Source organism: Wasmannia auropunctata, unplaced genomic scaffold (assembly GCF_000956235.1).
Source record: "Wasmannia auropunctata unplaced genomic scaffold, wasmannia.A_1.0 LD336101.1, whole genome shotgun sequence".
Taxonomy (NCBI): Eukaryota; Metazoa; Arthropoda; class Insecta; order Hymenoptera; family Formicidae; genus Wasmannia; species Wasmannia auropunctata.
Genome location: NW_012026789.1, coordinates 3,085,860 through 3,111,848, shown reverse-complemented (window position 1 = coordinate 3,111,848; position 25,989 = coordinate 3,085,860). Strand labels below are relative to the sequence as shown.

The 25,989-nt window shown below is 35.4% G+C and overlaps 1 long non-coding RNA gene across 2 annotated transcripts; it reads left to right on the top strand.

The window, feature by feature from the left end:
- Positions 1-23,233: 23,233 nt before the first annotated feature.
- Positions 23,234-23,962, top strand: LOC105459283. 2 transcript variants are annotated; one of them, XR_975661.1, is made up of 2 exons: positions 23,234-23,478; positions 23,603-23,962. It is a non-coding gene; the product is annotated as an uncharacterized LOC105459283 (long non-coding RNA). The 2 variants fall into 2 exon arrangements; XR_975660.1 differs by having other exon boundaries at positions 23,564-23,962.
- The last annotated feature ends 2,027 nt before the right edge of the window (positions 23,963-25,989 follow it).

Genomic DNA, 25,989 nt, shown 5'->3' with positions numbered 1-25,989 from the left:
GTGTTCTTAAAGATCTCGTATAATTCAGAACTTACATAATTTAAAACTAACTTTTCTCCAAGAGTAATTTGTCGCGTTATTTCAAATTCGTATAAAACGCGATCGTATTTACCTCGAAAATAATAGTTATGGCCCGGCACAGTTCTCATATTAATATATAAATTCAATACCAATATTGTATTTATGATACATACATATCTAGTATGATTAAACGGCAGAAATGTACGAAACGTATAATTAAAAATTAATACTATTTTCTCTACATCGTATTCAACGGATCTCCCAAAATATTTATTTAAAATAATAAATTTTTGTTTTACTATTTAATTTAATATTTAGTAGCATTTGAATTTTTTATAAGTATTATTTATTTATAAGATAATAAATGTAGGTATGATAAAATATATCTTCAATAATAATTTATTATAATATTTTATTATATTTAATATTTATCTACAAAATATGTTTGTATGCTTCAGGTGTATATTATTTCTTTTTATATAGCATTTTTATAATATTTCAAATTTTATTACAAAATTTTTGATCTCGCTAATTTATCCGATTGGAAATCGGATAAATAAATAAATAAATAAATTATAAAAAAATATTCTGTTTTCTTCCAATAATTTAATTTAGATAAACGTACACGAGTTAATATTAAGTTTCACGATAATATTAATACTGCAACGACAACAGAAATACCCGTTTTGCAAACGTATTCAATTTCCCGATGTTTAATTTCGAATCATTGGCAAAGATGGTAAAGATCCAATAATTTTCGAGCGTGACATTATGAAAGGCCGGTTTGTAGGTACGCGATGAATAGAGAGAATACGGCGCGCACACATACCCGGAAGTGCCCGAATATGTTCCGTTCCAATGACTCGCGCGAAACCCGAAAGAATGAAAGGATCGGAACGTGCGCGCCAGTCATTTTCCGCGGCGGCGCGCAAAATAAATCGTCCCGGTGATGAACGCTTCATCTTCTCGGTGTTTGCCTTCGCAGAACAAAGCAGCCGAGGCATGTGTGGCCATCACGACGCTTCTACGTATTCTGCGCGAGTACTTTCGATAAATTCGTCCTCGTCGACCTCGTCCTCGTCGTCATCGTCGTCGTCGCCATCGTCGTCGTCGTCGCCGTTGCTGTTGATGTCGTCGTCGTCGTCGTCGTCGTCGCCGTTGCCGTTGCCGTTGCCGTTGCCGTCATCTTCGTCGTCGTCGTCGTCGCCGTTGCCGTTGCCGTTGCCGTCATCTTCGTCGTCGTTGTCGTCGTCGTCGCTGAGACTCTCACTCTTGTGTCGTATGGCGCGAACGGCGGCGACGAGGACGGAGATAACAAGGAGGCGGAGAGATGCGCCGGGGACGTGCCGGGGATACCGACCATTAATTCGAGTGGTCCCGCTGGCGATGTGATTATTTTCATGACGTTTCGATTCAAATCAAACGCATTGTTAAACCGTACCTCATTGTGTGCCAGTTCCAATTTGCAGCGATATTTTACAGAGCGTCCTCCGCGCGATCGCGCGCGCTTGCACGCGCACGTGATCCCCAACAATTCCATGACATCCGGCTAATACCTGCGCCCTGTCCCTTCCTCTCGGCTCCCCCACACGTCCGCCCCACTCCACGCCCGAGGCTTTTTATCAAGGTTCGATAGGCAAAATTATGGCCTTTCGGCGGGGATGCCATATGGAATATGCTCGCGGTGCATGCTGCTTTTGATTTTATTTTCTGTTGAATTCGCTGTGATTCTGTCGACTGCATTTTACTGGCTGTCGATTGGTTATACAGAATTCCTCATTTAAGCGAAATAATCTCGAGAGTCCATTGTGCGTAAGTTGCGGTGAATTGATTGGAAACAAAGTTTTCTCATCGCGTTTTAAAATTTTTCTGACTAAAGAAAAGTTTTAAATGGCGATACACTTATATAAGGTAAGCTCTCGTTCAAACTGAAAGTTGAACTTCCTGAAGGAAAGGTTAAAAGGAAAGTATTTTGCTGCATAATAATGAGTACAGTCTGTATTCACATTACGGCCTTAAAGCGCTAATGCTAGATGAGATGAGCGTAAATTGTGCGCTAATCTCGAACAGCGTATTGAGGCATGTTAATTCGAAGAGCCGTTTCAGAAGAGGATGAGGAAGGTGAAAATGCAATATAGATAACAAAAGGAGCGATTACAATAATGAGATTATAAATTGAATTACAGGCAAAGATATACCGATCGATCGTGCATTAAAAATGCATTATGCGATTAACCGCATGCCATTGCATTCGGCTGGCGTCGGCGCGCTAGACGCCACCACGTAACTCCGATGAAGACAAATTAAGGCGCAAATTTAATTACAAATTGAATTATAAATTCGAATTGCGTATTAAAACGGTACCGTGCGTGCTATTAGCTAAAAGCTAAAGCAACGGGAATATTCCAGCAAAGTTGAGCTACATATGAGGCAGATGAAGTACGCCTCTTGAGCAGTTTAAAGATGACACGCGATGACGTTCGCACGCGCGCTCTAAAAGTATATACCGCCAATTAACGTAATTTAGGCTCGACGGATTGTCGCCTAAGAGAGATCCCCCGTCATTGACGAAAGCGCGGGAACAGTAAAATTTCTCGCACGAGTTATTCAGAACTCGAAGTCGCCCCGTAATGAGTCCCTCGGGACGGATACCTCAAGGAACCAACCTAGCAAGGAGTAATCGAGTTTGCTTCGGGCACGAAGTCGTTTGTCGTCGACGCGGAAAGAAAGGAAGGTGAAATGAGGGAGAGAAGGAGACGGAGGCGGAGAGCGACGATCTCCCGATCGTCTTGATCGGTGATCTTTAAAAAAGGCTCTATTAACTGGGACAAATAATTGGATTTGGCCGCGATGAGTGGCTTTGTAAACTTGTATAATGATCACAGAGCATGAACTCGCGATAAAAAAAATGGTAAAATGTTTATAGCAGCACAAGCACGTAAACGTCTTCCTTGCGATATTCTGTTTCATGTCGCATTGTTACAAACGTTATTATAACGTTCTCATAAAAATATAATTATTACAGAGCATTTGGCCCATTTGCTCAACAAGACAAACAGCAATCCCCGTTAAAAAAGAAGAAATAATCTTCTAGCTATTAAAATTTAATTGTAAACACGTCGCATTATATTCTTTAGTCTGCAAAGATTCAATGTTAAATAATTAAGCAAATAAACAATTAAAGAGATGTCATTTAAAGCGATAGCCTACGTTCCATCCGTCAAAATAGTAGACTATTCCGCGAGGCGTAATGAAAATCCTGGATTTTCATTAGGGCTCTGATCCGCTCTTTAAGGTCATACTTCAAAAGGCGGAAGCACGAATAATCAGATTTAACCTGACGGGACTTTAAGTCGAGTGGGATCAGTAATAGTCTTTTGTAAGTCGCTTGAACTTTTATTCCTGTTCTGCCTTTTATCGTTTTATCCCTTTGCACATTGGGCAAACAATTTATCGATTTATTATTTTTCCTTCTACAAATAATCCTCTTTTCTCACGTTCCGCGTGACGAAAAAGACATTTTTTAAAATTGCAAACAAACATCTGAGAGATGTTTGTTGTAACTGCGACAGTAATCATGACTCTATCGAGATAAATCGTAAAATAACAAATAGCTTCAATTTTTCTATATAAATTCTTATAAATTCGAATGCTTGGACAATCATATTTATATCTATTATAACGCGCGACAGTAATTATGGCTCTATCGAGACAAATCGTAAAATAATAAATAGCGATATTTAATTCTTAGTATACAAAATTCTTATAAATCCGAATGTTTATAGAGTCAATATTGAAATATTCAACTTGTCATCCGCAGAGTTGTTATACAAGTGGAATCAGTGGTCTGAATAGAAATCGATATTGTTGCATCACTTATATGAATTTTCGTGTGAATTGTGAAAAATCATGTAAAAAGAGAACTGCTAAATTATCGATCGAGCAAAACGTGAAATTTCTGAATTTGCAAAGAAAATAAAATTAAAAAAAATTTTTTTTTTAAACATACGTTACATGCATCATCTATTAAAAGTAGGTTTCATATCGCGCTAACAAGTTGCAAAACCTGTAACGCTCATGAATTATCGCGAAAAAACATGGTTGCAAGTAAACACGGCCCAAAGCCGTGGAGTAACCTAGCTACCGTGTACACTGTATGCTGTATCTTTTGCAACTTCCGGAATTTTTTCAACACTCACGTTTTAAGATACGCCCGGATGAGATAACATTGAAGCGGCTTTAATATTATACAATAAACTGAAATCTTTGGGGAAAAAACATACGGAATTACATTTCATTCTAATAAAAGAATAATAAACATTTTTTAGATAATATTTTGTTTGATTGATTTGAATATGGAATATTGATTGTATATGGAACTTGGAATTATATCGAGTCTCCACAATAAATAGTTTACTGTATCTATGTTAATCTGTTTATTCTTGTATCATAAGTCTCGAAGGATAATTGGATAGACGTGTTGAGTACTCACATCCAACAAGTCTAATCCCTCCACGACATCCTTCAGAGACGCTCGTGCCTTCCCTCGTGCATAATCTCCGAAGATTGCTTTTCCCTCGTCGGGGACAAAAACCAGCTATAAAGTAAAAGAAGAAAGGGAGAAATAATAGCATTTAGCTTAAGACGTACCTTGGCGTGTCGTGGCGTGTATAGCGTTATAATAATCGAAAAAAGTAGAGAGGGATCTCTGGTAGCCGGTCTTGATTTCAGGTCGTTAACGGAGACGAGCCACGCGAGATGCAACGAGAAGGACGGAGACAGGAAGCTGAGAATTGCCAGGGGCGAGATGCGAGTCCCAGTCGATCTCGCTTTCTCTCGCTCGCCGCTCCGGCTTTTTTCCCTGTACTGCTCTCCGTTCTTTTATTCGGTGTCGGAGCGAGACACGCGGTAAACCTCGCGTTCTCCGACCGCTCGAATTAGTCGATTTTTCTCAGGGCAGCCGCGGCAGTCGATGACGACGCCGTGGAAATCGTTCCATTACCATCTCATCTCGGGCCCCATCGCACTCTGCGGTTTCGAATGCCCCATTTCTTCTCCACCTCTCAAACGCGTTATGCGAGACACCCGGTGTCGAGTGCATGCCCGGGCGATACTCGAATTATACCCCGACGTCGCGCATTTTTATTTTGTTCCCGTTGAATTTACAGCGCGCTGCTTGTACCGGATCGTCGGCGAGCTAAGTGCGTGATTTATATTGAAAGTCGCGCGTTTTCAGGGGAAAAATCACGTTTACCGTTCCGACTAACTTCGGATAACAAGCATAAACGAGTTTATGCTTGTTTTGAAGGAATGTAACCCCTTAAATCTCCAATTAGAGAGACATAAAAATAACGTTTCACACCTGGAGTTATATAGAATATATAAAAAATAAAATCTAATTGGACACTCGAGAATTAAACATTAAAATAAAAACGGGCAAATGAGAGTCAGGCGCAGTTAATAGGGTGCAAATATATAAAAAAGTTATACGCTAAGTTGTTCACAAAGTTATGTATATGTACATGAACAAAGAAAGTATTTCCACATTATCTTGTTTGAAATCAATTTATAAGCAAAAAGTTCACGAAGAGTATTTTATTAGGATACATCTTTTTTCTATTTATATATAGAATAAAATATTTTGTAACATATTGTATAAAATATACAAATAGATATGATTCTTCTCTCTTCATACAACATTACATTAGAAGGGACAGTGCAAATACTCTTTTTATTGCAAGTCAATTCTTAATAAATTTCTGCAACTAGTATTTATCGAAATTAATAGAATCCGCTTATATCATTTAATATATATCTCTGTCAAGTAAATAGATTAGAACGACGATAACAAAATGAATTACATCGCGACATTGTAATGTTACTGCATATCCGTAGATACAAATACGTTAATATAATTCATTACTTCGGCTCTGCAAGACTAAAAAATATTCCGATACATTGCGGCGCTTATTTTAGATTACATCAGTTAATCTCAAAGGGCGTCCGCGAAGAGGCAACCGCAGGGAATAGAATTTCGCAAGCTGCCATGCGCGTAATGTGTGATGGAACGCAGAGAGCGCGTCCAGAAAGAATTGCTCATTAGTTGCAGCGAAATAATTCGTGGCCGAGGGCTGTGTAAAAAAGAACCGGAAGGTCGAGGGGGGAGAGGGAGGTGGGAGGAAAAAAAGGGTAGATCAGTTATTCCATTATGCGTGGCTCATTAGGCCGACCGACATAACTCATCGACCGGTCGAAAATTACGGCCCTCCCGCAGGATGAAAAGTCGTCCTCGATATTTGTCGGTAGCGAATGAATATTTCATGGACAAAACTAACGACGCGCGCTTCTTGAGTTCCGGACGCGGTTACGTCCGACTGCGGGTGTGCTATGAGGGATGTGATGTAATTAAGCACTTTGTTTAATGCCGCGCCGGAATCGAATTACAATGAAGTAGAGGAAGAACAAGTTTGAAATTGCTCTTAATCCTTCATTGGAACAATGCTAATTCAAGAAGTCCGAACAATCTCGAATAAATTCTATAATCACTATTAATATAATAATATTTACAATCAAAACACAGTCAATTCTACAATAAAATTGAAAATATAATTAATATTTTCAATTAATTTTTTTAAATTAAAAATATAATAAAGCAGATCTCCGTGAAAGAATTAAAGAAAATAATTTTAAACTATTCATCGTATATTTAAAACTATTCACCGTGTTTAAAACCAAAGTTGGTTTAATCATCTCTATCAACATAGCTATCAACACAGACTATCCATTATCTAACATCCTACGTAATAAATTCGTAGTATTAAATAAATTTTTAAAATCGACTTTATTGTTTTGCATTTTTATTTGTTCGTTCGACTCATATTTACATTTATCAACAGTCAAGGATTTAACACTTGTATCCTTAGTCGGTTTTTTTTTTAATAAGAAGACGAAAGGCAGTTTGAATCTTTGGCTTATCGCTCGAATCTCTTCTCGTCTAATTTATATGCGAGATTGTGACAACGATTTGCCGTGACACTTTACGAGTATTTATTATACGCAGCCATCGTCGATGTTGCGATAAACGTATTCCACAGTTTTAATTGCTACCCAATTAGTATCTCTACAAATAGAGCATGGGAAATAATCTATTACAAAATCGATTGTTATCTCGGTGGATCAGCCTTAAATTGGATGTGAAGTATTTAAAGATTTAACAGACAAATGAGTTTAATTGATTGATGTCCTTATCATAAAAAAAATTTATCTTCTTATATTTCTCATTAATTAATAAAAGATACGTACTCTTGTGTGACAAGTTATGTTACATGAACAAGTCATTAGAATATTTGATAAACATACATCAATAGATCAATATAAAAATTGACGAATTGTCATATTTTAATTTGCAAAAAAAAAAAATAATAATTTTAGAGAAGTGAGTCGTCGAAGTTGTATCTATTTGCGAGAGTAATTGTATTTGTCGGCAATGTACGCTGAAAGCGTTAGAGACCGCGAAAGAACAAAGAAATGATTGAGCATAACTGTAATATACGAACAAATAGAAGGTCCAATATACCAGCGTATCGAGCGCGATCCTTTATTTGAACAAGTTACCATAGAAATTGCGATAACGAGTGTTATCGCTGTGTATTCGTGCGTCATATGCACGTGAGTTTAATGTCTATAGGATCACAAATACCATTAACTCGCTCGTTAAAAACATATAATTCTTCAAATTAAATCAACGATTTTAAACAATTTGGTTTACTAAAATAATAAATTCCGAGATTGCATAATATCACGCACATTACACGTAAACCTTTATATCCTTCGTAAAATATATGTTAAAATAAAAATTTTCACTTGATATATGAAATAATAAACTCTTCGTGCAAACGTATTGACCATGATAAGAAATTATTTATTTATATTATAATATTACTACGTTTATATCGTGATGTCGTTTTTATGAAATATTTACAATTCAGCGTAATGAATAAATTGGATTGCGTCGGATTTGCTGCAGTAAAATAGTAAATTGGTAACGTTCACATCATCTGTGGAAGATTTCCGATATTTCACGTTGAGAAAATTATAATTGTACAATAATGTTAAATGACACATTTATGCTTAAATAATTTTAAATTATTACGATTCTACCGACCCTTAATGTCAATACTCGTGTCGCGTATTAATCCAGTAATAACGCTTATTGAATGCCAGTCAAGAAATTGTATAACAAAGCCGCTTTTATATTATTTTACATTTAATAATTCTCGAATATTGAGCCGGAGATTTTTGAAAAATGATAATTGCGGTTTAACTCAAATCCTTTATTCCCTTTTTACATTTAAACGGCCTTTAAATTAAAATTATATTTGATATGAATTTCTCAGATTGACCATAGATAACGCCACCGTTATTCCGCGCGCAATAGCCGTGCATATAAGCGCTACGATTAACTCTTCGTGATAATAATCCGCATTAGAAATCCGGTACAATCGTGCGATCCATTGTCAGTGAATTGTTTAACCATGTTGCTCTGCTCATGCTATTCCTAAGCCTGCATTTCGTTGTCGGCCATTTCGTACGGTTAATAAAGGGGAATGTTTAGACTTTGTGATTTTAAGGCTCCTCCTTTGTACGAGTACTACAATGAAAAACTTCAAATCTTTTTAAAGATTTGTCAGATAATATTTTAAATAATTAATAAAACCTAGATTTAAAAAAAATCGATTTTCTAAATTTCGTTTATTCTCGCGCGTCTGGTAAGGCACATGAAAAAAAAAGTATTGAAAAATTTATTTTCAAACAGTTTGAAATATATATCTTTGACAAGTAAACGACTGTCTCGTGTTATAAAATTATTATGAGCTTTCGAATACCTGTATAGAAAATAATCAATCGCTTTTATTATATTTATCGTCTTATTTAGCGTCTATATTCGAGTTAATTAAAACCGGATTGTCGATACAGCGTCTATCGTCATCCCTTATCCGTCATTGCTCGTCGATGCGCACAATGCCTATAACCGTCTCATCTTCACTGGTCGTGTTCATCGGTCGTAACGACGTACATTTACACAGTACGACGTGCGCCACAGTACGTTTAATCTCAACATGCTAGCCTCATTATAATCCGGCAACTGACCAATAACGACGCTATGTTAAATGACCAACGGCGTGTGTATCGAGAGACGGTCGGTCGCCGCAGCCGTCGCCGCGATGCGACGCCACGCTGCGCTCTATCGCTGCAGCCCGGCACGGCGCGCGGCGCGGCGCGGCGCAGCGTTGCGCATTGATTCGGGATTACACCTCCGATAGTAAGTGTTGTGTGCACACGATACTCCACGCGAGAGCTCGGAATTATCTTCGTTAAGCCCTTAAGTGCTGCCGACCGCGTTCGTTGTGCCCGAACGATGAATCGGCGCGGGCGTTCATCTCTCCCGTATCCCACCGCCGAGCCGCGCCGTGTCTCGAATCCAATTCGAGATTCGACGGACGACGCGACGGTCCGGTCCGTCGCGCGAACCCTTCGATTCTCGATATTCCCTTTCGCTTCGACGATGCAGCGGCGGCCTTTTTTGAGTATGCGTGGAATAAAGTGCGGCGTTTTCCAGGCTCTTTTTGACTATGGAACGAACGCGTTTTGACTTGGAACGTATATAATATATGGACATACGGATGAAACACGTATAATATTCAAAGCGGAACGAAGTGGCCGGTCTTTGCACGTGCTCCGATATTGACAATTCTTTTTTTTTTCTTTTGTAAAAATAAATGCATGTATAAATAACTTATGACCTGTGCAGGTGAAGCGAGAATATTGTACAATATTTATTAACTCGCTGCAGCTTAATGCCACAATAGTTTCCATAATGTCATTTATTAATTTTTAAACGATTACGAATATGTATTTTTCAGTAATTTTATGTGGTAATCTCCGTTCTCAACATTTTCAATTACTTTTATTTTATTTTTTTATGTTTGTATTTGATATTTTTAGTTTTGAGAAATGTCACTTCAAAGACAAAACGATCAAGGAGATTGTTCGATTCTCAAGAAATCCGAACGCGATATGAAGACGTAAGGAAACATGCGACAATCTTGGAGATTTGATGTCCGGATATGCCTGAAGATTGAATCTGTATAATGGCCTCGGCAAATATGCATACGTGCTATTCTTATCTTCATCTCAATGGCGTCTCACTAGTGAAAGAACTCATTTTCTCGATAAAGCAAATGCCCGTCAAATAAGACATTTCCTCCATTTAATGCGCCTGTAAATAACAAGACAGCCGATCCACTTATGATAGCGCCGTCAATATAGCTGGTACTTAATTCGATCTACGTCTTGATCGATGAACCGGCTCGCTTCCGTCGCCACACCGCGAGAATTTTAAATGTTACGTTGAAGTAAACCTTGGCCGATTGACGGTTTCATTTATTAGTAACTTTATCAAGGGAATATTATTGAAAGGGATTATTTAAATAACTGCTCAACAGAGATCGATGTTAATATAATTGTTTCATATAATGTTGTATTATAATCGATGTAAATGGATTTGTTTGTATCAATAAATTAATGGAATTGCTTGATTAAATTGGTAGAAATGTTTATTATTAACTGTTTCAAAAACACATTTTTTTGTAATAATGTGAATAAAAATATCTATGTATATACCTTATTCATTTTCATGCATTTCTTTCATATTATTATTATTATTACTGTACTTATAAATAAAAACATTCATCTATTCAAAATAAAACAGCACTTTTTAACAACTTTTGCGTTTATTGACAATTAAATTTTTGCGATATTATTGGCGTCACGTAATCCCATTATGCAAGTTATTGAATTTCGCTGACGAAATAAAATAATTATTTACACGATTAATTATGTAAATTAAATCCGCGATGAATCTTCTACATGTTGTCTTTCATTTCAATATCTGAGGTATATTATCAATATTTTATGAAACAGCTGCAGTAACGATCGACAATGAATATAAACAAGTCTACAACAGCAGGTTATCGGGAAATACAAGTGAAATTAGTTGAACTTTTATTTATCACCAATAAATCGTTCATAAATCGCTTCCTAGCCTTTAATGCATCGCTGCCTACGAGCCCACATGGTGCAATATTACCACACGCACATTTTAAAATGCCAAGAGATAAAATAATTATTTATTTCCTGCGCGAAAAACAGTTCAACATAAATTTCAACTCCATCCATCATATTGAAAATAACAGAAAAATATATATTTGTGAGGATGTCAAGTAAAAGCCATGAAATGCAAAACAGCGTCATTAATCTCCTATTAATTGTAATTTTATCTAATTGCTTCTTATATGCTGGATAACAGGTTCTTTTTACAAATTAAATTCTATTAAAACGATTCCATCAAAACGAGATTTTAAAAATACATAAATCAGTTATCATAAATAAAACACAAAGAACAAAAATATCAATAATTATTATTTGTATTCTTTGAAAAGGAGAATAAAGAGCTGTACTGTTTTGTATTACGAATACATTTTCCTTTACATTACAAGAACGTACCTACATACACAAACAGAGAAAAGTATTCGCTGAAAATAGGTCAAGAAATGACAGTGTGTTATTGCGAGTATCGATTTCGCGCGATGGTTCGTATACCGGATGTGATTAAGAATGAGATGTCAGAGATCTACTGGCTGCTGGATTAATTGAAACGAAACGAAATGGCTCTGCATCCGCGGATGAGATTACACTTCTCGGATGGCATATCGGTATTCGAGTCCAGCGAGCCGAACGTATCGTTGCGTTCTCGACGGTGCATGCCACAGCTAGAATCGATATTATGTCCGGGGGGGTTCCACGAATGTTCAAAACGCTTTTCCAACCGTATTTTACAACCGTCCACGGTTATGCCGTTTAATCAAAGATTAACATTACGAATGTTGACCCGCGATATTTTTGATTGTACAAATTACATTGATCAAAATCGTGTTGGATTGAAGAATATTATATAAATTGATAAGGCACGGATACGCACAACGAACAAGAACGATAACATATATATACTTACAGTTGTAACATTATACTTTAAAAGAATATTATGCCAGTCTAATGTAATAGAGTCATTCGCTATTCTATTTGTTGAGCTCTGACATTCTGTGCATTAAATAAATTATCTACAGACAGCGATTTCGTAAAACTTTTATATAAAGCAAATAATACCTAATATTTGATTGCTATTGTCAAGAGATTTATTCTCTCGTTTAGCTAACTTAAATTAAAAACTCAGTACTTGTTAAAAATTATGCAACTAAAACAATGTCAATATTCCATTCATTGTTTACTGAACTTGTATGTGTTGTTTACAACATTTATTGTATAATATAACATAACATGATTATTAACATTCACTCAGTGTATAGCAAACATTTCTAGTTTATTATGCGAAATGTGCAGAGTGATCATTTAAATCTGTACATCTGAAAAAGAGAAGATGAAAAAAGATAAATTATACCGGAACAATAAATACACTCAATGCCGAAGTCCGCTACGACGGAGTGCGAAGACCAATTCTTTAATCTCTCGCCTCATTTATTCCGGCAGTTTGACAATTTCCATTTAAATCACGTTTAAATGGACGTACTCTAATTACCAGGCTTTCCCAGTAAAATTAGGTACATGCTTATACGTACAAGTATACCCGTGTGGCATGTGAGCGCGAACACGAATATACGGTCGTTCCTAAAAATCTGCATACCTATTAGTAGCGAAAGCTTTATTTCCGAGAAAATTTCAAATTGACTTCTTCATTGTCACATTATAACGTATTCGAGACGTTTGTATATCATAAGTTTCTAATTTGATCGTTATAAAAACTTTCAAATGAATTATTTTTATTAGAATAGATTTTGTAATAAAATTTTTTATTAAGAATTTAACAGAAAGAGAAAGAAAGGATGTAAATTACTAAGGTAGATAAATAGAGAGAAAAATAAATCTTAATAATGCTTTATTAAAAACTAATTTCATAAAATTGTTTTGCAAATTTTAATTTCGAAGTTTACTTTATTCAAATATTTTTGCTTTCGATAATAAAGAATCCAAATAATCAATTTGCGATTCGTGATTGTTAAGTAACATATAAAAATACATGTAAAAAATAAAACATTCATATAATGTATTTCATATCATTTTTGTGCACCCGATATAATCGGATGGTCGAAAAGTCGACGGAGTCCATTGCCGCTACCGAGTGATGCAAAAAATGGGGTAAAAGAGATATAAAAATAAAAAAATGGGTCAGCTGCAACTTGCGTTTACATAGCGTACGCGTCCATGCGTCCACCTAGCATAGCATTATATCTCTTTTTATTAAAATAATGTAATATTTAAAATGAGGCTGAAACTTTTTTAGAGTGTTACAACTATTATTACTACATTTTCAAAACAACGACTGTTTCTAAAATAATAATTCATGCTATACATTATATGAAAAAAATCCATAGGTACTAAATAAAATTTACGAACTATTATGATAATTATGACAATTATGACTCATTCTCTCTCTTTCTCTCTCCCTCCTTCTTTTTTTAAATATATATATGATAATATTTCTTGATTTCGATAGTTTTATTTACAACGAATTAAAAATTCATTTATAAGTATAAGATTATATATTGTCAGTAATTCATAGTCATCAAAAATAATCTTATTTATCAAAAAAACTGCAATAACATTTTATCTCAGCTTACTACACATTGCGTATTTCTAAAAAATATTATTCTAAATTTTTACAAACAGTATACGCAAATATTTTCTGTTCGTTGCAATTAACATGTTAATGCATTTTCCAACGTGCACCGTGTTTTCCAGTTTATTTCGGGTGCATTTTATTGCAGAATTTTTTTTCAGCTGTCGAGGAGGTCTTAACCCTTCGAGACTCACCATGTACATGTAATTTACAAGAAAACACGAAAGAGTTTTTATCACAGGCGACATATACCACCGTTGTCTCGGTCAAACCTTTTCCTGACACTGAGGGATTTTTCCGTCGTGTACAGCTACAACCATTGTCTGCCATTGACGAGCGGATTTTTGCTCGCTTCTTGGCTTTCTGGGACGCCTTTACCATTCCAAATAGAGAACGGCTGCCCCAGAAAATATGACGTCTGCGCGCCGCAAAACTTCGGTGCAATGTAAACGAGCGCTTTTCATTCTCCAGCGGGATTTAACCGCCCCGCCTTCACTATTTAAAATAGTGAACGAGTAGAATATCTCATGAGAAGCTACGTTGTCGTAAAACTAATTTTATGCCTCGATCGTTACTGGACATTATCGTCATACAATATATATGTATAACTAAAATAAACGACAATATTATAACTCACCGCAGTTCAATATTGTATCTCTTTCCGTATTCCAATTCAGTTCTGTAAATCGCATATCATTTTTACAAATAAAACAATATAAAATTATATAAAATTTATTTATAAAACTTTAGTTAAGAAGTAAATTTAACTTTATTTTCGTAAGTTTATAACATAAATAATTAAGATAAAAAAATTAGGATTGCTCAGTTAGTTATTACGTTCATTCACGTTTCGAAAATCGTTTCAATTAAATCGTCAAATTAAATTATAACTAATAATAAACCAATTTCGTGTAACGAAATAGTATTATTTATGCATTAGACAAGCCATGAAATTGTAAGCAATGTTCAGAAATAGCCTCCAGCAATGCTCAATAGACGATCGTTTTACTCCTTATCGATACATGGCTGTTCGCCATTTATTTCTCCAAACAAGACTTTATTCCGCAAACAATCTTGTCCCGATCAAGACATAATACGGTAGAATTTATCGGGTGCCGAGAAGAGAAAAATGCCCGAAGATCGATACGAAGGTTTGATCTCGTAGCGGCTCCGAGGTTGTCGGCGACGACCCGAGGGTATTTTAATTAAGTAATTATCTACAAAATCACATGCGCGCACACGTTATCTCGATCGAAGGGCCTGTGTCGACTCATACGTTTCCTTGTCCTTTGGGCAATAAAGTTCTGGACACCGTATAGTGCTCACAGCCAACGTATTAACCCTTTGACGGAGGCCACTAACCGAAACGTACTAAGACAGTACTGCGCAACGTAATAAAACCTAATTGTTATTGAAAGCCCAATGGTTCGTCGTTTATATTACATTATTAACTCTTTCAGACATAAAGACCATGAGCATATCTTTCTTTACGACACATAAAAAATTATGTGTATTTGTCATTTATAAAGATATCTGTTTCAACTTTTAAATACATTCTTGAGAACAATATAAATTATTTCCATCTAAGAATTTAAGTAAAATAATAAAAATACAAATTAATTAAATTTATAATAAATAAAGAAATAAAAAATAATAATCCATGATTTATTAACTAATAAATCATTAGATGATTTGTTAGTTAATAAATCTTATTATAAAAAATATTTTCCTTTTTTCAAATCACTAAATAAAAATTAGAAAATCGATATTATTTATTTCAAGATTTCTTTGAAGATTTGTTTGGAACAAATATTCACTAAATTGTATTCATGTTTTATCTTATGTCTTACATCATATAACATAATTTTTTAATTATTTTATAATAAAGAAAAATTAATTAGTGCGATATAAGTCTCAGTGTATACAATCCTACTTTAATGCAAAAATGTGTCTCGTTATAAAGAGAAGAGCTGATAGCCTAATTAATAATCGCTCATTTCCGTCCACTCGTGCACTGTGTTCAAGGATTCATTCGAATTTGATTTTAAAGCCGTTAGACCTTTAAAAGCAACTTGAATAGCAAATTGAATGCGCTATAGAGTTAATTCGCCGATAATTTTGACAAATATACTGAGCACCGATTCAATTTTACTTTAAAGTCGCGAATTATTAATGCGTATCGCGTAACATCTGTGCTGCTGGTCCGAAAACATTGGCGTTATGTTTTGACTCTCGCCGTCGACGATAAATTAAACAGTTTTGCTGCTTGCAATTGTTTCTTTGTTAATAACGGTAAATGTATATAGAATACTATTGTAAATTGTTGTAAATTAATTGTTGTTAATATTGTTGTAAATTGTTTGCTGTTTAAATTTACAAGACCGCGCCTGTGATATGAAATTAGAAAGTAAAAGTAAATCGTTTAGATAATATTCATTTACGAATTATCCCTTTAATTAATTTCTTAATTCTTAAGTTCATATGAAGATTATATAGAAATTTAATAAATGAGTCAGAAAAAAAATATATACATATCTTAATATTTTTATTGATCGATTTGTTAATTTTCTATATTTATAAGATATATACATTTATTATGTATAAACTTGTATTCAAAAGTCCATTTAATAATGTTTGATCTAATATAAAAGTGATGATAAAAGCTGTTATTATTGACGCAGCATTGGTATAAAGAATCAATAAATTCTTTAGTATTTTAATTTCAATTGTCATAAACCTTGGCGCTTGAAGAAACTATTAGAGAAATGCACGATTATCTTGCTGTAAATTCTGGCGTGGCGTTCACAGTAACGTTTAAAGGAAATAAAAGCTAGAAAGAACTGTAGAGTGGTAAGCAGAAGATTTCACTTTTATCGATGCGATTGAGACCTCTCTGGCTGTTTTCTGTCAGAAAAAATAAATATAACCATTTCGGACTGTTATTGCTACTATCTTTTCTGTGATATTTCTGATTAGATGCATCTTTCAGAAAAGCTGCAATTATCGGAAAAGAGCAGATACGAAATTAAATTTAAAAGAGCGATTTTAGCGATTATTTCATAATTGCGGCATTTTAATAGATTCAGGTAATACAGCTCATTTCTTCCTCATTATTTCTTCATAAAATCGAAAATTATAGACTCACCATAAAATAAATAATTATGAAAAAGTACGATGGTGATGTATTTTAATATGTGCAATAGTAAAGATTAATTAACGTATCTGTGAAATTCGCGCGCGTACAAAATTTATTTAAATTATGGTGTTTATAAGCGGTATACGTTGCACCATTTATTTTGTACGGGTCTATTTTACGTGATGGACGATTGCACACGTAAAACAAAAAAAAAAGAAAAAAAAAAGAATGCGCGGATGTTATCTCACCCAGAGAGCCGATATTTCGCTATGCGCCGCGAAGGAAATTGTACGAAATAAAAGTGCGCTCTCCTCTCACGTGTAATTTTAATCCGTGCAATTTCTCGGCGACTTTTTTCTCGCCACCAGGTGATGATCGGGTCGATAAACCAACCACCACCGTTTTATCGGGTCACGCTCGTCAGGTTCCTCGTTTCTCGTAATAACAGCCTGCGTAGCAGAAGTTCGATATTTACTAATAAACAGTCGCTGAAAGTGTTTTCAATACCTGGCCGATTACCGCCCGTAAAATGTATATCCTGCTAAATGGACCAGAGAACGATGCGACGCCTTTGAACGACGACGGCGCACATTGTGACATAAAGCAATGAAATGTCGATGTACGGTAGCTTATTGCGAGCTTTTACTGCGAATGCCCTAACGCCTTTACCATACTCCGTTTTTATATACGTCCCAGAAATCATAACACACGAGGGAATTTACGCAGAGCAATAATTTATTCCGTTGCAGGTCACGCATCCATTCACATTCGTATGCAATGCATTTTATTTTATCTGCACGATTCGAAAATGTTCAATTAGATGTATATGCGAATTAGCCACAATTTCAAAATATTAATATTTTGTTTCTCAGATTATATTATTATTTTATTTTAAAAAATATATAAGCATTTTTAAAAAACTTAAAAAAATCAATTTTTATACTAACAGCATAACGTATAAAAACTAATTCTTTCTGAATGTTTTAAATATGTTTTTTCTTTAAAAAGTGTTATTATATAAAATTATTGTTTAAAAATTTTTTTTAGACTAAATTCATATCCAAAATAAAAAGTTTTATATTAAAATTGTGAAAAATTTTAATTTCAAAATTTCCGATATTTTCTCTTTTTTCTTTTAAGTACACCTACATATCTACGTATCAATATACTGTGTAAACAATATTTTTTCTCGCGTGCGTTGAACAGTTAATTAAATTAATTTAATTAAGTTTAATTAATTAAAAATTGTCAATTCGTAAACATTGGTATGTATAAATAAAAATCACAATATGAATAGCTCAATAAACTTGTCACGAACGGAGTCGAAAAATATTAAAAATTTAAAACGTTTTATAGTAAGCTCACAATGAAACCTATCGTACAAAATCGCGAGTTTTATACTACAATTTTGGCTCACTAGTTCGTCATAAACTGTCCCGCCATAGATTGAACTCGCGGGACATAGAGTTAGTCCTCGTAAACTCGACGCGTAATTGGATCCTTCGTAGCGAGAATACAGCAAGTAATACGTATGGTGTGATTACATTATGAGTTCTAATCACTTTTACCGCTAAAGCAATCCCGCCATATCGTGCCGCGCGTGCCATCTGACCGCGCGAGAAAAGCCGCGCGGAAATACTCGAAAATAGTTACCGTGATATAACTAATGACATTTAACCGGAAGTGACGTGTGCCAACATTCGCGAAGTGCAATAACGAAATCGCAGCCGTAATATTACGGGCATAATAATTTTAGAGTAAACACACCTGCTAATAACACTGTCGATGTATAATGTGAAAGCTTTTAGCAATATAGATCATGTCCATGGGTATTGAAAAGATCGCCAACGAAATTACTTTTGCACAATTGTAAGGAAAATTGATGATTGTGCATGTAATTATTGCCAATTAAAAATTGAAAAGAAAAATGGGCTATATTATGTGTGCAATCTTATAAAAGATTGACGTGTCTACTTAAAGTTATATTTATATTTATTATATGCACATATTTATGTAAAAGTTTAACTTTATAAGTTAATGCGTATGTAGACATTTTGTTAACACCACAGCACATAATAAATATGTACATGATAAAAGGTTAAGTTTATAATGAAGAACATACTCTTGTTAGAATGCTTACCCCAACGAGATTTTACTAGATAAAACTCTCGAGTGAGAATGGAGATTCTGCGGTGCGCACATCTCGTTAAAATGCGCGAAAATACACGCGTTAACGTGTTAACAACCGGAACCTGAAATCCGAAGCGTTAAACTGTCGAGCATAAAACGGTTGGCGGCTTCCGTTTAGCGCTTTTCCGCTCGACACGGCCGCGCGCATTACGCCGCAACACTTTTAATTGCAAACTTAAAAGGCTTCTCCCGCGGATAAAGAGGTCGCTCAAGCAAGAGGTAAACCCGTTCCGTCGCTTTTGCAAAGAATTAGCCGCGGGCAGAAGCGCGCGCAGATACAAAGTGTGCGCGAAACTTTATTAATGTTAAATTTGGTTTTATGATACCGGGGCCGAAGGAACTTAAATTCGCTCCCGCCTCAAATGCCGGACTGCCGCGTCTGCCGCGCCCGCTCTCTTCTTGCCGGGCCTCTGACAAAAGACGAAGGAGAGAGATTGTGTAAAGTGGCTCGTTTACGTTCTCTCTCCGGAGCGGGAGTAAAATAGAACGCGAGGCGCTTGCCCGGATTCGCAAAACGGTTATTATTACTGCGAATCGCGTGCGATAAGAATCGACGATAAGTGGAGCGTTTATCGATCGCGGGATTTATCCGCGCGATATTTTCTATAAGGGTGGATTTTAACGTCGAAGAATGGGATAATCTCCCTCTCTCCTCTCACGGCTCGGGATAACGATCTCTCGAAATGACGTTGAATAGACCTCCCCTTCGTTGGGCGCAACAACGTAAATGCGAATCCGATATTCGCGGCGATGTTCGCTGTACGCGCGGGATCCCACTCTCTGACAACCCTTGCCTTATCAACTGTTCGCAACTCGGCCTTATCGCTCGACGGACGGCCGCGGCGCGGCGCGTCGCGATTTCAACGTTGCGCGCGCGCGCGCGGGTCACTTTGTGCAGTACGCCGCGCGTTTCCGAACTTGCTTGGCATTCGCGTTACAGATAGCATGGAAACAGAGGGCAACTGCGAGTTTTGCGCGTTGAATGCACCTCGGGGCTTGCCGAGGTATCAGGTGCCGCTGTTTCCATTGTGGGCCGCGTCGGAACTTTTGCGAATTAAGGGACGTACCGCGTCCCCCGAGATTAATCGCGCTTTCGACCTAAACCAAACACTGACGTATTAATTTAGCGCAAGTCGATAAATAGAACGAATTCACATTTTTTACGGGGCGTTTTTATTAATTGCATACTCATTAGTGCGTGTTTAAACATGTATTAGAGAGTTATTTTAAAACGTTAATTATTAATAAATTAATTTTAATTAATTAGAGAGTAATATAATTTCAATTCATTAATTAGAGAGTTATTTTAAAATGTTAATTATATTAAATTAATTTTTCATTAATAATTTTTAGATATTTTCTGAAAAAAAATATATATAGCATTAAAAATATTCTTTAACTTTCACGTTTCTTAAAATGACAAGCCTTTTTATAATTTTATTTTAATTAAAAAATGTAAAAAAATGTAAAAAAATGAAAACAATTAAGACTAAAAAATATATTTCTCACATTTTAGATGAGAATTAAATTCTGTATACAAATATTTTTCTCACTTTAATGACTCTTTCTAGTAAGTATAAAATGTATACTACAAATTCTGTTTCTATAACATCATATCTATCTTTAAAAATTAATGTTACATAAAAATTTCCGAGTCGTAAATATTTCTAAAAGTAAATAATCCAACGTTTATTTGTTTAATAATCAAGATGTACACGATTCCCTTTGAGACACACTTTGCAGTAATATTCGACAGTAAAGGGCGGATGGGCATTTAATAATGCCTCGGAGCGTAGTACAGTAGGTCACAGTGCGGCTGGAAATGTAATGTCGATCGATGAGTTTCATCGAATCATTTTGCAGCGCAATATCCGCTATTGGCACGATCTAATTTGCTCGCTCCAATGAATCGTGGCCACTGACCAAATCATTTGTTTCATAAATTTCCGCCATTCGCACGCGCGGGATTCACCCCACTTATTCATCTAGCGTAAACATTTCGTGATTTTTTTTACGTTCTTTTGGAAACATTAAATAAAACGTTCGTTTGAACCAATCTATATCTAATTATCTTTGATCTCAAATTTTACATTTTTGACACAATTGTATCTTTGATCCTATAATCTGAAATTATTTCAGATAACAGTATTGTAAGCCATAAGTTTGTTAATAACATTCAATATTTTTCCTCTTCATCAGTTTTTAATGAGCAATTTCCTAATTCTTTATTTTTAAAAATTGTAAGGAATAAAGTTGCGTGAAAAATCCAAATATAAAAAAAATATATAAAATAATTATCTGCATAATTGATGCTCATAACCGTTAAATTTTTTTCAAGAATTTAATTTCTGGAATTTTATTAGATAAAGATCAATTTCAACTAGATTGAGAATAACTCTAGCCTATTAAAGCTTCGAGATAATGAAACTTCCTGTATTTTACTTGATTTATTATCTAATAACGTCAAGTTTATTCGTGTTGCACATATATATAAAATTATAAATAACATGTGTAATTATTTTCTGTCTAAGATAATGAATGAGACAATTACAGTGATACTTCGCATTTCACGACTTTAAATTGATTGTATAGTTTCTAAAGAACGAATTAGTGAAGATATCTGTGCTTCTGTATTTTCTAAATGTCTCATTAGCATAAAAGATAAGCAAATTAAAGTATTGGATTGTTATCTTAACTTGACAAGAATTGGTGGCCAATTCTTGTCAACATTAAAAACCGGTTTATCGAACATTAGTACTTTGAAGATTAAAAGTTTTGACTAAATTACCTAGAAGAGAAATAAACATTAAAAGAGAAAGTGCTCGGCAGAAATAATTAAATTTCTTAAACTAGAATGAAAATATAAATAATATATATCGGAAAATCAGTGGCACACATATACAAAGGGTCTCAACATTTTGCCGCATTATTTCTCCAAGAACCAGTTTTATAAGTAATTTAAAATCGATCCTTTTTTTTTTGCGAAAACACTGAGGTAAATCATTATCAAACTGCTCAGTATTTGAAGTTGTATAATTCATCTTTGTTATCTAATTTAAAGATCTAACATAATTTATATGTATTATTTTTCATCTAAAGCTAAATTCTGAATTTAAAAAAAGCTTTAATTAATTGAAAACTAATATGTTTGCGTACTCGATACGTTTGCTGAGATAAAATGACTTTAATTGGCCAAAAAAATCTGCTCTTCAAAAATAATGCGAGATAAAGAGCACCCAGTATACTTTAATATTATATTCTGATGACGTTGCGATAATGGAGATTCCTGAGAGTAAATTGGGATCGCTTTCAGCCACGTAATCGTACCGTAATACACAGAGTTAATGATGTATTAACACGAAAATCTCCGCCCCCTTTAATAGGAGTGCGCGTATTGGCGTACCGTGAATCGGTTGGCACTAAGCCTTGAACTAACGAAGTATGTGATCCATGCAATGAATATCCCGTTAAAATTACTAAAATTTAAGATACAGAGTAAAAAAAACTGCAAATAAAAATTTAATCCATCTCGTTTATTTCGGGTCTTACTTATATTAAAATAAAATAAAATGAAAAATCATACCATTTATTACCAAATAAATAATTTCTATTTTTATATCCGTTACGAGTTAATATTCATAGTACTTACGGATATCGTTTAGAGTATACTCTTATAACGATGTTATAACTTGAACAATATGCAAAGTTTTCAAATATTCGCTACGTATTAATACTGTTCTATTATTTACACGAGGAAATTATGAGTAATAAATAAAATAAACGACGATGACGAAGTATGGAAACGCGAACAGTGTGACACAATAAAACCGATCAATCCTTTCCAATACTTCTCTAATACCCTGACGACAATTTATAACTATCAACCCCAATCCAGGATTTGCAATAAAAAAAAAGTTATGGAGATTGGATAGTCGATTGATTTACTATTCCAGATTGATCGTCGATTCATCCGGCATTGTTTGTTAATCGTAACCGGAAACCACAAGCCGTCACGAATCAATATGGATTCGAAGAGTGTCGATGAGCTCCATTAGTGCTCGGCAACGGTACAGACGATAATCGATAAACGATAATCGATGTTCACCACCGTTGGTTACGCGGTAATCGATATCCACGAGTAATAATCTATCACGAACATCAGCGTATCGGATTTTAATGGAGAAATTTTGAGGGCGCCGCGCTTGAGTATCGACAAGAGCCAGTGCGGGTTTCGTCGATACAACAAAGAAACCGATTTCGGCGATTATAGCGAGCCGCTAACGGCCGTATTCCTATTTATACCTTAACGTTTGCTATCCCGAAGCGGACCCGAGCAAATTGAGTCGTCGAAATGGTCGAATAAATTTTCAAATTTATGGTAAACGAGCTATTAGATTCGAAACTGCCTGTTTAGCGCCGGGAATTAATATTCATCGTTTTCCACATTGGCATTTCATTCCCAGTAATGAGCTCGACGGCTCATCAGTTAAAAAAACCCGCAGGGTTTCCTCAGCCATCCCCGGGCACCTCGTCGCGGACCGGTCATTCGAGCGGATGATGCATGGAACACGCGCGGCGGAGTCAAACGGAATCCGCAGTAATAAGGACGCATCGTTGCTGAATGAGAGTAATAATGGGCTAGACACACGTGAATAAAGATATGGTAATTGGGGAAGGTACGACAGATTGATGAGACTTTACGGTTATTCGATGGCGCGGACGATGGAGATGTCACTTCCACGATTTGTGGCGTTTGTATTCGGTAGTTTCGTGATTTTATCCGAGATACGCTGCTTTCGCGTGTCGAGCACTGTGTTTAATAAAATGTAACAAATTTATCGCTATTATATTAGTAATCACGATATCCGTTTGTTAATTAGTTAATTAACATTTTCGCGTTTGCGTGTATCATATGTGATACTTTGATTTCCATGATAGATGCAGAATGTCAGAAGTATGTCAGTAATAATTCCTTGCAAATAATTATTCTGTACACACGATTAAAAAAATATTTAAAATTAAAATAAAGATATTTAATACCATTTAAATATCTTAATACCATTTAAATAATTGCTGCAATTGCAATTTTCGGAACAATTTTTCTAAAGATGTACCATTAAAACGCCAAAAAATTTTCTGTTTTTCAACGTACATTGATATAAAACGTGTACTGATTATTTTTATTAATACTATTTAAGAAAACCTAGTTATATGTATACATATACTATTTCACGCTGGACGTTACCCCGTTTTCTTTCCGAGAGACGGAACACATTTCTTCTTATCAAGTTTTCTATCAGACCTCTTTTCTCGCTCTTAAAGTAGCGGTAAAGAATGACCAAGCCGCCACTTTACGTTCCATCGAGAAAGAAAATCGCGTGTCTGCTTGACAAAGCGACGGCGACGGTGTTCGATCGCGAAATTGCGACGCTATCATTTGTCCGTACGTTGATTGCAGATTGGCTGAAATCGCGCCAGAAGAGGGGCCAGAGGAGGCGGGAAAGCCGTAATTATGACGGTCAGCGCCATTCTGGCGTAAGAGGGAGTTCAACTAATCGGAAAAAGATGGAGAGAGGGAAAGAGAGAGAGAGAGAGAGAGGGGGGAAAGAGAAAAAGAGAGAGAAAGGGAGGAGGGGGAAATTCGCCGCGCGAGTGGAATTACATCGACCACACGTTGCAACAGCAGCAGCGCTACAAAATATCCACACTGTTTGATCTGTTCCCCCATTTACTCAAATGGCGTGAAATTCAACAAAGCTGCCTGAGTGGCACCGGCTACTCGGTATCGAATATGTACGAGCCTACCCCGCGTTCTCTTTCTCCCTGCTCGACCTGTTCCCCCTCGAGCGCCCTTTTAAAGCGCCACCAAATTCCATTTGGGCACCAGCTGATTAAATGCTTCTGCGGGAGATGTAAATTTCTGCCCGCAGGTAAAATGCGATACGATCGGATATATCCTCTCATGCAACCCCCACTTTCTCCATCTCGTTCGCGCTCTCGCGAAATTGTGAATATTGTGCCAGTTCTTAAGAAATTCGGTTTATTTTCAATATTGTCATTAAAAATTTTGATTTTCAAAATTGTGTGCTGTTGAAATAATAACAATTAAGATTAAGTTCGTACTTGTTTAATATCAAAATTAAAGTTATTATTACAAAATTAATATTAACAATTTTGTTTATTAAAAATAAATAATACAATACAAAGCAAACACAATAATCAATTATTTAAATTATTAGTACAAAAAATATAAAAATTTTCTTGGAAATAATTCGATAAATGTTGCATTTATTCTGTATAGTAAAAACTCTATGGTCAAAACTTAAATGCAAAAGTTAAATTTACAACTCACAAAGGAGTCACAGATTTATGAGATAAATTGAAAAAAAGAGAAAAATATATATGTAAGAAAATTTAAAGATATAAATCTCAAAATATTATATTATTTAAATTCTTTTAAAATTTCTATATCTAATAGAATTCTACAACTACCATCGTGATTCCACCGTGACTCGCTCGAAATTCTTTGGAAGTCTCACGATATTTACTATTACGTTTCTTCCTAACTAATTGTTTGACGCGTTAATCAATTAGCTCAGAAAAATATTTCTGCCGTCACATTACATACGAAATAGCGCAATACGACGGGAACTGTAAAGATTCACGAGGGAAATTCACGGTTTCTTTCGGAGACACGTCCATCCCATCGACAATTAACGATAACTACTGATCATTCAATCGTACATCGTCGTGGATATTCTGGAATGGTCGAGCTGCTCCATCGCTAACGAAGAAGAGAGAAACACAAATTGAGAGAGGGAGAGAGAGAGAGAGAGAGAGAGAGAGAGAGAGAGAGAGAGAGAGAGAGAGAGAGAGAGAGAAAGGACAG